The sequence below is a fragment of the Staurois parvus genome, unplaced genomic scaffold, assembly GCF_062004578.1.
Source record: "Staurois parvus isolate SC_StPar_1 unplaced genomic scaffold, SC_StPar_1.0 ptg000141l, whole genome shotgun sequence".
NCBI lineage: Eukaryota > Metazoa > Chordata > Amphibia > Anura > Ranidae > Staurois > Staurois parvus.
Window position 1 is genome coordinate 857,313 of NW_028317937.1, and position 14,180 is coordinate 871,492.

Genomic DNA, 14,180 nt, shown 5'->3' on the forward strand with positions numbered 1-14,180 from the left:
TTTAGTCTTTTTTCCCTTTTATATTGTAAAAAAAAATGTAAAAAACAGTGAATATTAAAATTCCACCAACAGAAAACTCTATGGGAGAGATTCAGGATAACCGCAGAGGGCAAAATCTGGTGCAGCTCTGCATAGATTCCAATCAGCTTTCAGGATTCATTGTCAAAGATTAATTGAACAAGCTGAGGTTAGAAGCTGATTGGCTGCCATGCACAGCTGCACCAGATTCTGAGTGCTCCAGTTTTAGTCCTTTCCAAGATGGCGACCGGAGCAGCCGCACAGCCCTGAGCTCCGGTCGCATACATTGCCACCCACCTCCACCCACTCCTCCACCGGCACCAGCCGCCGCCAGGGATCCCCCCCGACCCTCCGTGCTCCTGGAGGGGGAGGGAGCCCCCACCCGCTGCAGCCCGTGCTCCTGGAGGGGGGCTGTAGCCCGCACCGCGCTGCCCGGAGCCCTGCCACTACAGTGCCAGGCAGGAAGGGGCCTCCCGCACGGCCTAGGACACCATAAGCTGCTGGGCCCTGGCCTAGCACAAAACCTCCACTGCCCACACACCAGAAGGAAGGAGGCCACCATAAGGCCCCACAAGCCTCCCCGGGCCTCCAACAGCCCGCTGCAGTACCAGACCAATCAGGGCCTGCCGACCTACACTGCAGCACGCGGCCTACAGCGCACAATCCGGGCGCCCACTGGTCTCCTGCTGCCACAATCGACAGAGGGACCAGAAGTGAACCTACCTCCATGCCACCAAGCCCAGCAGACGACCCCAGCCTGGTGAGGCCTACCATCGCCCTCCACGTCACAACCCTACTTCCACGCCGCCGAACCCAGCAGATGACCCCAGCCTGGTGAGGCCTACCATCGCCCTCCACGTCGCAACCCTACCCGGACCTGCCGAGCCCAACGGACGATCTCGACCTGGTGAGGCCAACCATCGCCCTCCACGTCGCAACCCTACTCCCACACCACTGAACCCAGCAGACAACCCCAGCCTGGTGAGGCCTACCATCGCCCCCCACATCGCAACCCTGCCCAGACCTGCCGAGCCCAATGGACGATCTCGACCTGGTGAGGCCAACCATCGCCCTCCACGTCGCAACCCTACTCCCACACCACTGAACCCAGCAGACAACCCCAGCCTGGTGAGGCCTACCATCGCCCCCACACCGCAACCCTGCCCAGACCTGCCGAGCCCAACGGACGATCTCGACCTGGTGAGACCTACCATCGCCTTCCCCGGCACAACCCTGCCCTGACCCGCAGCCCATCCGACGTCCACCCTGCATCTCCTCAAGCCCAACGGATGATCTCAACCTGGCGAGGCCTACACCGGTGCAACCCTGCCCTGACCCAAAGCCCATCCGATGGCCCCCGGAAATACTTCCACTGCTGAGCACGAGAACTCGTCACAGAAAGGTACAGCTACGAGATACGCCACTACACGCCGACTATCTACAACCAAGTGCCCTGAGAGACTTTCCACCTCACTTGTCCACCACTTCATTTTCCTCCCTAAAATGCCACCTGTACTCCTCTTCCTCGTACTCTTCTCCTCCGTCCCCAAAATCTCTTCTCCCTATCCCCCCGCTCCTCCCAAACAACTATACATCGCGCCCTCACTGCTTCCATCTCCCCTCTATGGCTCTCACCACCTCCTCCTCTTGTTACTCCACTCTCCCACTGACCCGAATGCCACCTCACCCACAAGGCACCTACCTACTTTCATGAACTGTCACAACCCCCTCAACCTAATACTGGTCCCCCTGCTCCCCAAAACCACCCCTCCGTTTTCGTGTGCATTCCTGAACGCCTGTTTGGTTTTCAACAAACTTATCGCCATCCATGACCTCTTTGTCTCCCGCTCCCTCAACCCCCTGGCAATCACCGAAACCTGGATCCAAACCACCGACTCTACCTCCCCTGCAGCACTCTCCTATGGAGGTCTCACCTGGACCCACTCACCCAGACCCAGCGGTCGAAAAGGTGGTGGGGTTGGTATGTTCCTGTCACTGCAGAGCACCTTCCAAGTCCTCCCTAACCCTCCCTCTCTATCCTTCTCCTCCTTTTGAGGCCCACTGCATTCGACTATTCTCTCCAATCCCCCTGAGGATCTCTGTAATCTATTGGCCCCCTGGACCCGTATCCCACTTCTTCGACGACTTCAACACCTTGTTACCCTTCTTTCTCTCCTCCGAGCTGCCCACCATGATCCTTGGAGACTTCAACATCCCTACCAACATCAATAGCCCAGCCACATCCCAACTCTTCCACATAACCTTTTCTCCACCCACTCCGACGAGAGCACCCTGGACCTTGTTTTCTCTCATCTGCACCCCCCACAACCTCACAAACACCCCTTTTCACCTCTCTGACCACAACCTCATCACCTTTTCAGTCTCCTCGTCCTCTTACACCTACCCCTCCAAATGTCAAACCATCACCAGCCGAAACCTCCGCAACCTGAACTCTGCCCCCTTCCACTCTGCATCTGACCAACTTTACGACAGTATACTTCCCCTGTCCTGCCCTGATCTGGCCACTACTGTCTATAACAACTCGCTGTCAGCCGCTCTTGACTCCTTAGCACCCCTAACCACACGAAACATTAGACCCCGACCGCTTCAACCCTGGCAGAATGACCATACCAAAAACCTCAAGCCACGCAGTCGTGCGCTAGAGCGACTATGGCGCAAAACCAGATCCCAACAAGCGTTCACCCGATACAAATCCGTCTTCCTCACTTACACTTCCTCCCTCCATGCTGCCAAGCAAGCCTACTTTGTAACCCTCATCAATACCCTCTCCTCCAGCCCTTGCCGGCTCTTCTCCACTTTCAACTCTCTGCTCTCTCCGCCCCCACCTCCACCCAGCACCTCACTCACTGCCCACAAGATTGCTAACCACTTCCAAAGCAAGATCAACGCATATCACGGGGACATCACCACTGCTCAGACTTCCGCCACCCCTTGTATCCCGCACACAAAAACAGCCTCAACACTCCTTCGACCTCGCCACTATCCAGACCTCCACCCCACCCAACATTCCGCACACTAAAACCCCCTCAACACTCCCCTCCTTCAACCCTGCTACCACTGAAGAGGTCACTAAGATCTTCTCTGAAGCTTGCCTTACCACCTGCCCCCCTTGACCCTGTCCCCACACAACTCCTACGATCTCCCTCCTCCTCCATCCTACGCTCCCTCACTCACATCTTTAATCTCTCCCTCTCTACTGGCACATTCCCCTCCCCCCTGAAGCACGCGCACATCACTCCCATACTTAAAAAAAAAAAACCCTCCCTGGATCCCACCGACCTAAACAACCTTAGACCCATCTCCCTGCTGCCATTTTCATCCAAACTCCTTTAGCACTTAGCATATAATCACCTAAGCTCCCACCTCACCAACAACAACCTCCTTGATCCCCTACAATCTGGCTTCCGTCCCCTACACTCCACCGAAACCGCCCTACTCAAACTCACCAACGACCTGCTAACCGTCAAAGCCAATGGCCACTACTCAGTGCTACTACTCCTCGACCTCTCCGCAGCGTTCGACACGGTCAACCACCCCCTCCTCCTCAAAAAACTGTACTTTTTTGGCCTCAGAGACTCCACTCTCTCTTCCTATCTATCTCAACGTTCCTTCAGTGTTACCTATAACGCTGCCACCTCCCTCTCACTCCCCCCTGTCTGTTGGGGTCCCCCAAGGTTCTGTCCTCGGGCCCCTTCTCTTCTCCATCTACACCTCCTCCCTTAGTCAACTGATACACTCCCACGGCTTCAACTACCATCTCTATGCTGATGACACTCATTTATCTCTCTACCCCTCGCCTCACTCCTTCAGTCTCTGCCCGAATCACTAACCTTCTGAACGACATATCAGACTGGATGTCACTCCACTTCCTCAAATTAAACCTTGCCAAAACTGAGCTCCTAGTTTTCCCCCCAGCCTGCGCCCCCGACCTCTCCATCACGACCAACAACGCCACCATCAGTCCCACCCTGCAAGTCAGAGTACTAGGTGTCATTCTAGACTCCAATCTGTCTTTCCAGCCCCAGATTTAATCGCTGACAAATTCATGCAGACTCCACCTCCGCAACATCTCCAAAATACGCACGTTCCTAACTCCTGAAACTACAAAGCAACTCATTCACTCCCTTATCATATCACGACTTGACTACTGTAACTCCCTCCTCGCCGGCCTACCCCAACACAGGCTATCCCCGCTTCAGTCTATCCTGAATTCTGCGGCCAGATTCATTCACCTTACCCAACCGCTCCATATCCGCAACCCCCCTCTGCCAATCCCTCCACTGGCTTCCGATTGCCCAACGCATAAAATTCAAAATATTAACATTGACGTACAAAGCTGTTCATAACACTGCCCCAAACTATATCACTGACCTGATATCCATCTACCACCCAAAACGCACTCTCCGCTCCTCACAAGACCTCCTACTCTCCAGTTCCCTAGTCTCCTCCTACCATGCCTGTCTCCAGGACTTCCCCCATCCTCTGGAACTCACTATCCCAATCCATCAGACTGTCACCTTCCCTCCCCACCTTTAGGCGAACCCTGAAAACTCATCTCTTCAGAGAAGCCTACCCCACCCTCACCTAATTGCTGATCTCCTCCGCTCTTCCCACCACTCCATCCCCCACAGCTATTTCCTCCTGTACCACTCTCCCCTCCCTCCTAGATTGTAAGCTCCAAGGAGCAGGGCCCTTGAACCCCTCGTGTATTGTATTGTTACTGTACTGTCTCGTGTACTGTCTCCCATTATAATGTACAGCACTGAGCAAACTGTTGGCGCTATATAAATACTGTATTATAATAGTAAATCTCCTATCAGTCTAAAAAATTTAATGTTGCACCCTCTAGTCTACATAGCTGTTGAGAGTAGTTAGAAACATGCTAAAAGCCTTGGTTTATACAGAGGGTTACTTCAAGTTAAGCTGGAGGGTGCTACAGGTCAGTCCTTTGTACCTTCTCCTGCTCTAAAAGCTTAGTCAGTAGGCGGAGTTGAGGGGGGTTGACCTGTATATTTACGGAAGTCTGAAAATCCCAGGCAGGAGGCCTGGCAGTATGGCAGACCAGCCCATGGAAGATGAAGTGCTGCTGTGTAGCCTGGGAGGGGGCCCCAAAGATGAGGGGGTTCTGGCTCTAGGTTGGAGGCTAAAAGTTGGAGGAGAAACGGTCTGCATAGCTTGGAGAAGAACCAGCCCAGCTAGATGGTCTGAACGCAGTTCTAGCCACATCTGCAGGACAAGGACAGTGTGGATACCTCTACACCACCAGGGCCTATAAAGGAAAAGTCTGCTGGATGCAAGTTTGTTGGCAAGTCTTCAGAGAATGGTTTATAGCTTACCCAATCCTTTCTCCTGGGATCAGATACCATAGCCAGGTGAAAAAACACAAGAAAAAGAGGGTGCAAACGCCTAGTGCATTATTCCAAACACTTTATTAAAGGACATAAAAATTATTTGTACTCACAAGTGTAGTGAGCTAAAGGCATAAATGCATAAAGAACACAAGAGAGTCCACTCTCCACTTCCATCTGGAGACAGGATGACAAAAACAGCTGACGTGTTTCTGGGAACCATTTCCCTTCCTTAGAGCTATAGCTTCGTAGCCAGGTGGGGTGGTATTTTGTTCACATATTTGGGGCTTTGCTAAAAATTTACTCAAGGGGAAATGGGGTTCTGGCAGGCTACCACTTTGAAAAAAGCCTGTCATAGTTCTGGCTGGAAAACCGTCAAATTCCTACCATTTTTTTACTAGTCTAGAAAAAGAAACTGTCCTCCGTTGCTATTCTGCAATCAAACTGGGCATCCCATAAACCCTTTACCCTATCCAAGTTATTTTCCTTAATAAAACTGTGTCTTGTGTCTGGATTCAAGTAAAAAACACATGTGTTGCCTGGCTGTGCAGGAACTAAAGGGGAACCCAAAGTCAGTGGCTCTTGAGGGTAGTGATATATATATATATATATATATATATATATTTATATTTGAGCATTGTGTTGCATGACCAAGTAATTGTCGGTCAAACTAGTGTTAGTGTTTACATACACTTTAAGCTGTCTCCTTTTTGACATGGTGTTAATTTACAAGTATCTCTAAAGGGCTTATGATAAACTTAAGTGAAAGAGATATCACAGTAGGTGTCTGCTATGAAACCAGGCTCAATGCCTGCACGCCTAACTAAGATGCCCTCTTTTACCCTTTGATAACACTATGACAACTGACGACAACATGCTTGATAAGATTTCTTCACTTCAAATATCTTCACCAATCAGCACTAGGCACTATTAGATTCAATTTCATAGTTACAGGGCAGACAAAGTACAGATAAACATATGACAGGTATGACCATATACTCTTAGGGGTCTATAAGCCTTTTCACACAACTTTCAATTAGAATAATGTGTGAATCCTGAGTGAAAGTTGCGTACATCTTGTGTGAAAACATTTATAAATGGAGCCCTTAGTGTACAAATGTGGTATTTCAGATATAGTACACAATTTTGAATAATGATGGTATCTAAAAACCAATTTTTACATCTAAGGAAAATTGCAGTTGACATCTTTGTCTGCCCCAAAATCATTCTGTAGAATGATTGTTACATGACCATTGGAGTGCAGTTTTCAATATGAACCTCTTCCATCCCCCCAGACCCTCCTCATTACTGGTAAACATAAACACCTCATCTCCTGTGCAGACATACTGCCTAGCTTGCCCAAGGCTGGTCAGTATTCACATTCCAAAGCTCTGGCTTTCTCCCCATTGTTTACACAATTTACCATATCACTCAGGGCCAGTTCACATCAGAATCACACAGCAGTGTTGTCCGCATTCCTATACCATTCCCGCATTCCCCTGCAGTGCGATTTGGAAAATTATACCGCAACCCCCGAAAAGTAGTGTATGCACAAATTTTGAAAAAAGTACCGCACCATGTCACATGGCACTGCAGTACCATGTGATCTGAGTTTGGGGTGCTGTTAACAATTTATTGGTACCCACAGCAGATCACAAAGGCACTGCATTTTGAACACTGTACAGGAAACATACACAAAATGCACCTTTTCTATACTGTGTTCAGGTGGGAACCCTAAAATGGAACTAAAAACAAAAATAAAGCTTGCAGGTAGGCAGGCAGGCTTTTTATTGCAGAAGAGGCATGCAAGGTCTCTTCTGCAATAAAATAAACCTACCTGTGGAACACTGAACACGTCACTCATTAGAGAAAGTATATTTCAGGTCTGTAGTCTGGAAACCCCAACGATTGCCACACCTAACACATTTCACACAGAATGGGCCTAAAAGACAAGTATGACCAATGCTTTTTTGTCCATACTTCTCTTGTGGGTCACAGGAAGGCAATTACTTTTGTCCTTCTGTGATCCAGGGTCAGCTGGTAGTGTACTTTTGAATGGGCAGGGATTCTTCAGGCTCCGAGAGCACCCTGACGATAATATTGGGATCCACCTAGCAGCCTGATTTACAGCTGGTTTCTTCTTCCAGCATGTAACTGAGAGCCAGAGCCAGCTGCCCCCAGTCCCGAGCCTGGTGCTCCAGTGAGCTCTAAAGGGGCAGCTTGGAGAGTGGTGACTGACAGTCAACATTCTCTGCTTAGAGAGGACCAAGAACTGAGCGATCAATGGCAATGTCATTGCTCAGCTCTCAGTTTTAGAGGCACCATGGGACAGCTGCAGCATCACACAGATGCTGCAACATGGAAGTGAGTATGTATGGGGTTTTTTTTGGTATTTTTTTTCAAGTCCCATTCTTCTCAATTATTCATAGAGAATTATGTGTTTAGTGTGCAGCCATTTGTACATAGACATTGCAGCACAACAGAGGCTTCTTGCAGCCAGTACCTGTCAAACTGGTGGGATCCCACAGGTATGGTATATACAATGGTCCATGCTAGACCAATGTACTATGTAAAAATATCCATACCTAGAATTGTTTAACAGACCAAAAGGGACCAAGTGCAAGAAATGTATTGGGGTTTACATGCTCTTTAAAACTATGCAGACACATACCTGCCATGCTTCATTTATAAATCCTTTACTGCACATTTATAGTAATTGTGTTTTTATACAGGAGCAACTATCTGAATAATCTAATTAGTCAACACCCCAAAGTAATAGATGCAAGGTGCCAAAGATCATTCAGTCCTGCCTGTCTACTGGTCAAAGGTTCTGTGGTGACAGAATGCTCTTGTTCTTTAGAGAAGAAAACCCTATCCTGGTGCCAGACCATTTAAACTATTCTTGTGACTTCCCTTGGTTCTCCTTATCCAACTGATCGCTGGATTTGCAAAAAAAAAGTCACATAACACTCTTTTTTCTCTCTTCTTCTGTTTCCAGGATGTGGCATTGTTTCACATGTTGGTGCTCTTGTGATGTGGACAACTTCTGTTGGCTGCTCAGAGGCAAGGATCTCTTAGGATCCAGAAGAGAAGTATACAATGGTGAGTCCCTCCACTGTTAGAATACAATAGCACAGCAGGGAGAATTTTCTCATCCACCTAGATTTCGTGGCTGGGCAAATTGGTTCATTTTTTTTTTTTTCAGCCTACGGCATTTAATCATAAATATTTTAGAACTATTAAACATCTTGCTGTTTTAAGAATATGAGTAAACCATTTTTTGAGATGCTTGAACATGTGTTTCAGAGAAAGTCATAGAATGTAAATGATTAGATAAATAGGTAAATCTCAGTTGTTTATCAGATTTAGTGCATGCCTAAGATAACAGTACAGCAGCAAAAATGGTATGGCGGCCGGGCAAACACTTCGTCCATCCAGGAGGGGGTGCTGCTTATGATGGAGTGTGGCTTTGAATGAGTGCAGAGCAGTTAAACACAGCACTTTAATTATGCCTTCTCTACTTTCACAGGTAACTGCATTTATCTGCTACCTCCACTCTTAACCAGACAAACGCATTGACTCCTGCTGTTCTTCTCTGGGTAACTGCATTTATCTGCTACCTCCACTCTTAACCAGACAAACGCATTGACTCCTGTTAAATTCTGAACAAATGTTGTAATTATATCTGTGTATCTGTTGACTTGTCCTCACCTCTAGGCGCACTCAGGTTTATGACTGTGGCCTGGTTCCTAAGAAACATCCCCCACTACTCATGTGAGCCTTATCAGCTTCTAATTGGGGCGGAGTTGAATGCTCATTTGAGCATCTCCCTATAAATTTAGTTCAGCTCATGGGGGAGATCTCTGATGGGGGGCACAGTCTCTGATGGGGGTGCTGCTTATGATGGAGTGTGGCTTTGAATGAGTGCAGAGCAGTTAAACACAGCACTTTAATTATGCCTTCTCTACTTTCACAGGTAACTGCATTTATCTGCTACCTCCACTCTTAACCAGACAAACGCATTGACTCCTGTTAAATTCTGAACAAATGTTGTAATTATATCTGTGTATCTGTTGACTTGTCCTCACCTCTAGGCGCACTCAGGTTTATGACTGTGGCCTGGTTCCTAAGAAACATCCCCCACTACTCATGTGAGCCTTATCAGCTTCTATTTGGGGCGGAGTTGAATGCTCATTTGAGCATCTCCCTATAAATTTAGTTCAGCTCATGGGGGAGATCTCTGATGGGGGGCACAGTCTCTGATGGGGGTGCTGCTTATGATGGGGGTGCTGCTTATGATGGAGTGTGGCTTTGAATGAGTGCGGAGCAGTTAAACACAGCAGTTGAACTAAAGCAGGAGAACTTAAGCAGCACGAAGACACAACAACAGCAAGAAACTCTACTGCATGCTGGACAGACTGCAAGGAAACATCTTTTACATACCAGAGTCCCACTCCATGTACCTTTTATATAATACACCCCTCTTCTCCTCTTAATATTACTATCCTCTGTTCCCAAATCTCATTTCTTTACCCCTCTGCTCCACCCCAAAACTTGTACATCTACCCCTCATTGCTATCATCTCCCTACTATTGCTTTCATCACCTCCCCAAAATGCCTCTTCCACTCCTCCTTCTCATTTTCCTCTCCTCTGTTCCCAAAATCCATTCACTATATCCCTCTGCTCCTCCCAAACATTTGTATATTGTGCCCTCACTGCTTCCCTCACCCCTCTATGGCACCCACCACCTCCTCCTATTACTCCACTCTCCCACTGACCCAAACACCTCCACTAGTAGTTTCTCACGCTCCTGCACATCCCGCTCCCATGCCACCTTTCTCACCCTTCTCCTCCTCATAACCGCGGGGGACATCTCCCTGAATCCTGGCCCTCCACCACCTCCCTCACCCGCACAAAACCCTCCCACCTCCACATCCTGCCGCAACCCCCGCAACTTAGTATCTGTCCCCCTGCTCCCTAAAATCTCCCCCCCGTTTTCATGTGCACTCCTGAACGCCCGATCAGTGTGCAACAAGCTTACCGCCATCCACGACCTCTTTGTTTCCCGCTCCCTCAACCTCCTGGCGATTACGGAAACCTGGATCCAGCCCACTGACTCTACCTCCCCTGCTGCACTCTCCTACGGAGGTCTCACCTGGACCCACTCACCCAGGCCCAACGGTCGTAAAGGTGGTGGGGTTGGCCTGCTCCTGTCACCGCTGAGCACCTTCCGAGTCCTCCCAAACCCCCCCTCTCTATCCTTCTCCTCCTTCGAGGCCCACTGCGTCCAACTATTCTCCCCAACCCCCCTGAAGATTGCTGTGATATACCGGCCTCCTGGATCCATACCTCGCTTCCTGGAAGACTTCTCCTCCTGGCTACCCTTCTTCCTCTCCTCTGAGCTACCCACTATCATCCTTGGGGATTTCAACATCCCTGTCAACCTCGACAACCCGGACACAGCCCGTCTCCTCCACTTAACCTCCTCCTTTGCACTTGCACAGTGCATACAATCCACCACCCACTCCGACGGTAATATCCTTGATCTTGTCTTCTCCAACCGCTGCGCTCCCCACAACCTCACTAACACCCCCTTCCCTCTCTCTGACCACAACCTGATTACCTTCTCTATCTCCTCATCCTCCAACGCCTACCCCTCCAAATGTCACACTTCTACCAGCCGTAACCTCCGCAACCTTAACCCTGCCTCCCTCCACTCCGCAGCTGATCAACTCCATGACCGCATCCTCCCCCTGTCCTGCCCCGACTTGGCTATGATCGCCTACAACAATGCGCTGTCAACAGCCCTTGACTCACTAGCGCCTTTAACCACACGCAACATCAGACCCCGACCGCTCCAGCCCTGGCAGACTGATCACACCAAAACCCTCAAACGACACAGTCGTGCCCTGGAGCGACTATGGCGCAAAACCAAATCCGAACAAGCCTTCACCCAATACAAATCTGCCTTCCACACCTACACCTCCTCCCTCCATACTGCCAAACAAGCCTACTTCCTGACCCTCATCAAGGCCCTCTCCTCCAATCCTCGCCGACTCTTCTCCACCTTCAACTCTCTACTCTCGCCACCCCCACCTCCACCCAGCACCTCACTCACTGCCCTTGAGATTGCCAATCACTTCAAAAACAAGATTGACACAATTCGCAAGGACATTGCCGCAACTCACACGCCTTCTCAACCCGTCCCCTCTCACACAGCTACCCCCTCATCCCCCCTCCCCCTCGACATAACCCACAGGGACTTCGTCACTGCTCAAACTCCCTCCAACCCCCTTCCCCCTCACTCAGCTACCCCCTCTACACCCCTCTCCCACGGCCCCACCACTGCTCTGACCTCCTCTCCCACCCCACCCTACATTCCTCATACTGAAGCTCCCCCAACACTCCGCACCTTTGACCTTACTACCATCGAAGAAGTCTCCAATATCCTCTCTGATGCCCGCCTCACCACCTGCCCCCTCGACCCTATCCCCTCACAACTCCTACAACCTCCCTCCCCCTCCATCCTACGCTCCCTCACCCACATCTTCAATCTCTCCCTCTCCTCTGGCACTTTCCCTTCCCCTCTGAAACATGCACACATCACCCCCATACTTAAAAAGCCCTCCCTGGACCCCAATGACCCGAACAACCTCAGACCCATCTCCCTGCTCCCATTTACATCTAAACTCCTCGAGCGCCTAGTCTACGCCCGTCTATGCTCTCACCTCAACGACAACAACCTCCTCGATCCCCTACAGTCCGGCTTCCGTCCCCTACACTCCACCGAAACTGCCTTACTCAAACTCTCCAACGACCTGCTAACCGCCAAAGCTAATGACCACTATTCAGTGCTCCTACTCCTTGACCTCTCTGCGGCCTTTGACACAGTCGACCACCCCCTCCTCCTCAAAAAACTACACTCCCTCGGCCTCAGAGATTCTGCTCTCTCCTGGCACTCATCCTACCTGTCACAACGCTCTTTCAGCGTTACCTATAAAGCCACCACCTCCCTCTCACACCCCCTCTCTGTTGGGGTCCCTCAAGGCTCTGTCTCTTCTCTCTCTCTCTTCGGGCCCCTTCTCTTCTCCATCTACACCTCCTCCCTTGGCCAACTCATACACTCTCACGGCTTCAACTACCACCTCTATGCCGACGACACACAAATCTATCTCTCAACCCCCCACCTCACCCCCTCGGTCTCCGCCCGAATCACACACCTGTTGAGCGACATATCAGACTGGATGTCGCTCCACTTCCTTAAACTGAACCTCTCCAAAACCGAGTTTCTTGTCTTCCCTCCAGCCCGGACACCACCCCCCATTGACTTCTCCATCATGTCCAACAACGCCACCATCAAACCCGCCCCGCAGGCCAGAGTACTTGGTGTCATTTTGGACTCCAACCTATCCTTCCAGCCCCAAGTCCACTCTTTAACAAACTCGTGCAGACTCCACCTCCGCAACATCGCCAAAATCCGCACGTTCCTAACTCCAGAAACCACTAAACAGCTCATCCACTCCCTCATCATATCACGACTCGACTACTGCAACTACCTCCTCACTGGCCTGCCTCGCCGCTGGCTATCCCCGCTTCAGTCCATCCTGAATACGGCTGCCAGACTCATTCACCTTTCCAACCGCTCCGTTTCCGCCACCCCCCCCTCTGCCAATCCCTCCACTGGCTTCCGATTGCGCAACGGATCAAATTCAAAATCCTAACGCTGACGTACAAAGCTGTCCACCATACTGCCCCGAACTACATCACTGACCTAATATCCAAGTACCGCCCAGCACGCACACTCCGCTCCTCACAAGACCTCCTTCTCTCTAGTTCCCTGGTCTCCTCCTCCCATGCCCGCCTCCAGGACTTCTCCAGGGTGTCACCCATCCTCTGGAACTCCCTGCCCCAACCCATCAGATTATCACCTACTCTCCTCTCCTTTAAGCGCACCCTGAAAACCCATCTCTTCAGGGAAGCCTACCCCGCCCCCTGCTAACTTGCCGACCTCCTCCACTCTTCCTACCACTCCATCCCCCACAGCTATCTTCTCCTGTGCCACCATCCCCTCCCTCCTAGATTGTAAGCTCGAAAGAGCAGGGCCCTCGATCCCCTCATGTTTTGCATTGTATTGGTATTGTTCTGTCACATGTTCTCTGTAATGTACAGCGCTGAGCGAACTATTGGCGCTTTATAAATACTGTATAATAATAATAATATGGCGTCCTTCCCGGATCATGCTTTGCACGAGCCTGCAGGGCCCGCACTGTGGCGAGATCTGTCACTGGCCGTGTACCACGGACATGGCCGATGACAGATCTGTGTACCAGCCCCGTTGCCAGTACCATGTGACCTGCTACGACCAATCACAGCAGGTCACATGACCGTTGTATACAATGGATGGCTTCCTTTCATGCCATCCATTGTATACTAGTGTGTCTAGCTGTGAATGGTCAGAGCGATCACATGGACAGGCTGGGCAATCACAGCCCATCTATGTCATGTGATTAGCTGTGGCCAATCACAGCTAATCACAGCAGAAAAAACATGAATGAATCAATTTAATTCAGTTAAATTATTTGCTATAATCAATCAAATTGGTTAAAAATTAAATACTGCTCACTTCCTCAAAGTAGTACAATGTTACTATGGTAATATTATATTACTTTGGTCATAGTGCAATATGAAAATAAAATCTTAAAGAGAAAAAATTTAATAAAAAATAGAAAAGAATTGAAAACAAATTATCATTTTTTATTTTCGTACTGTCACCAGTCAGTGTACCTGATCAC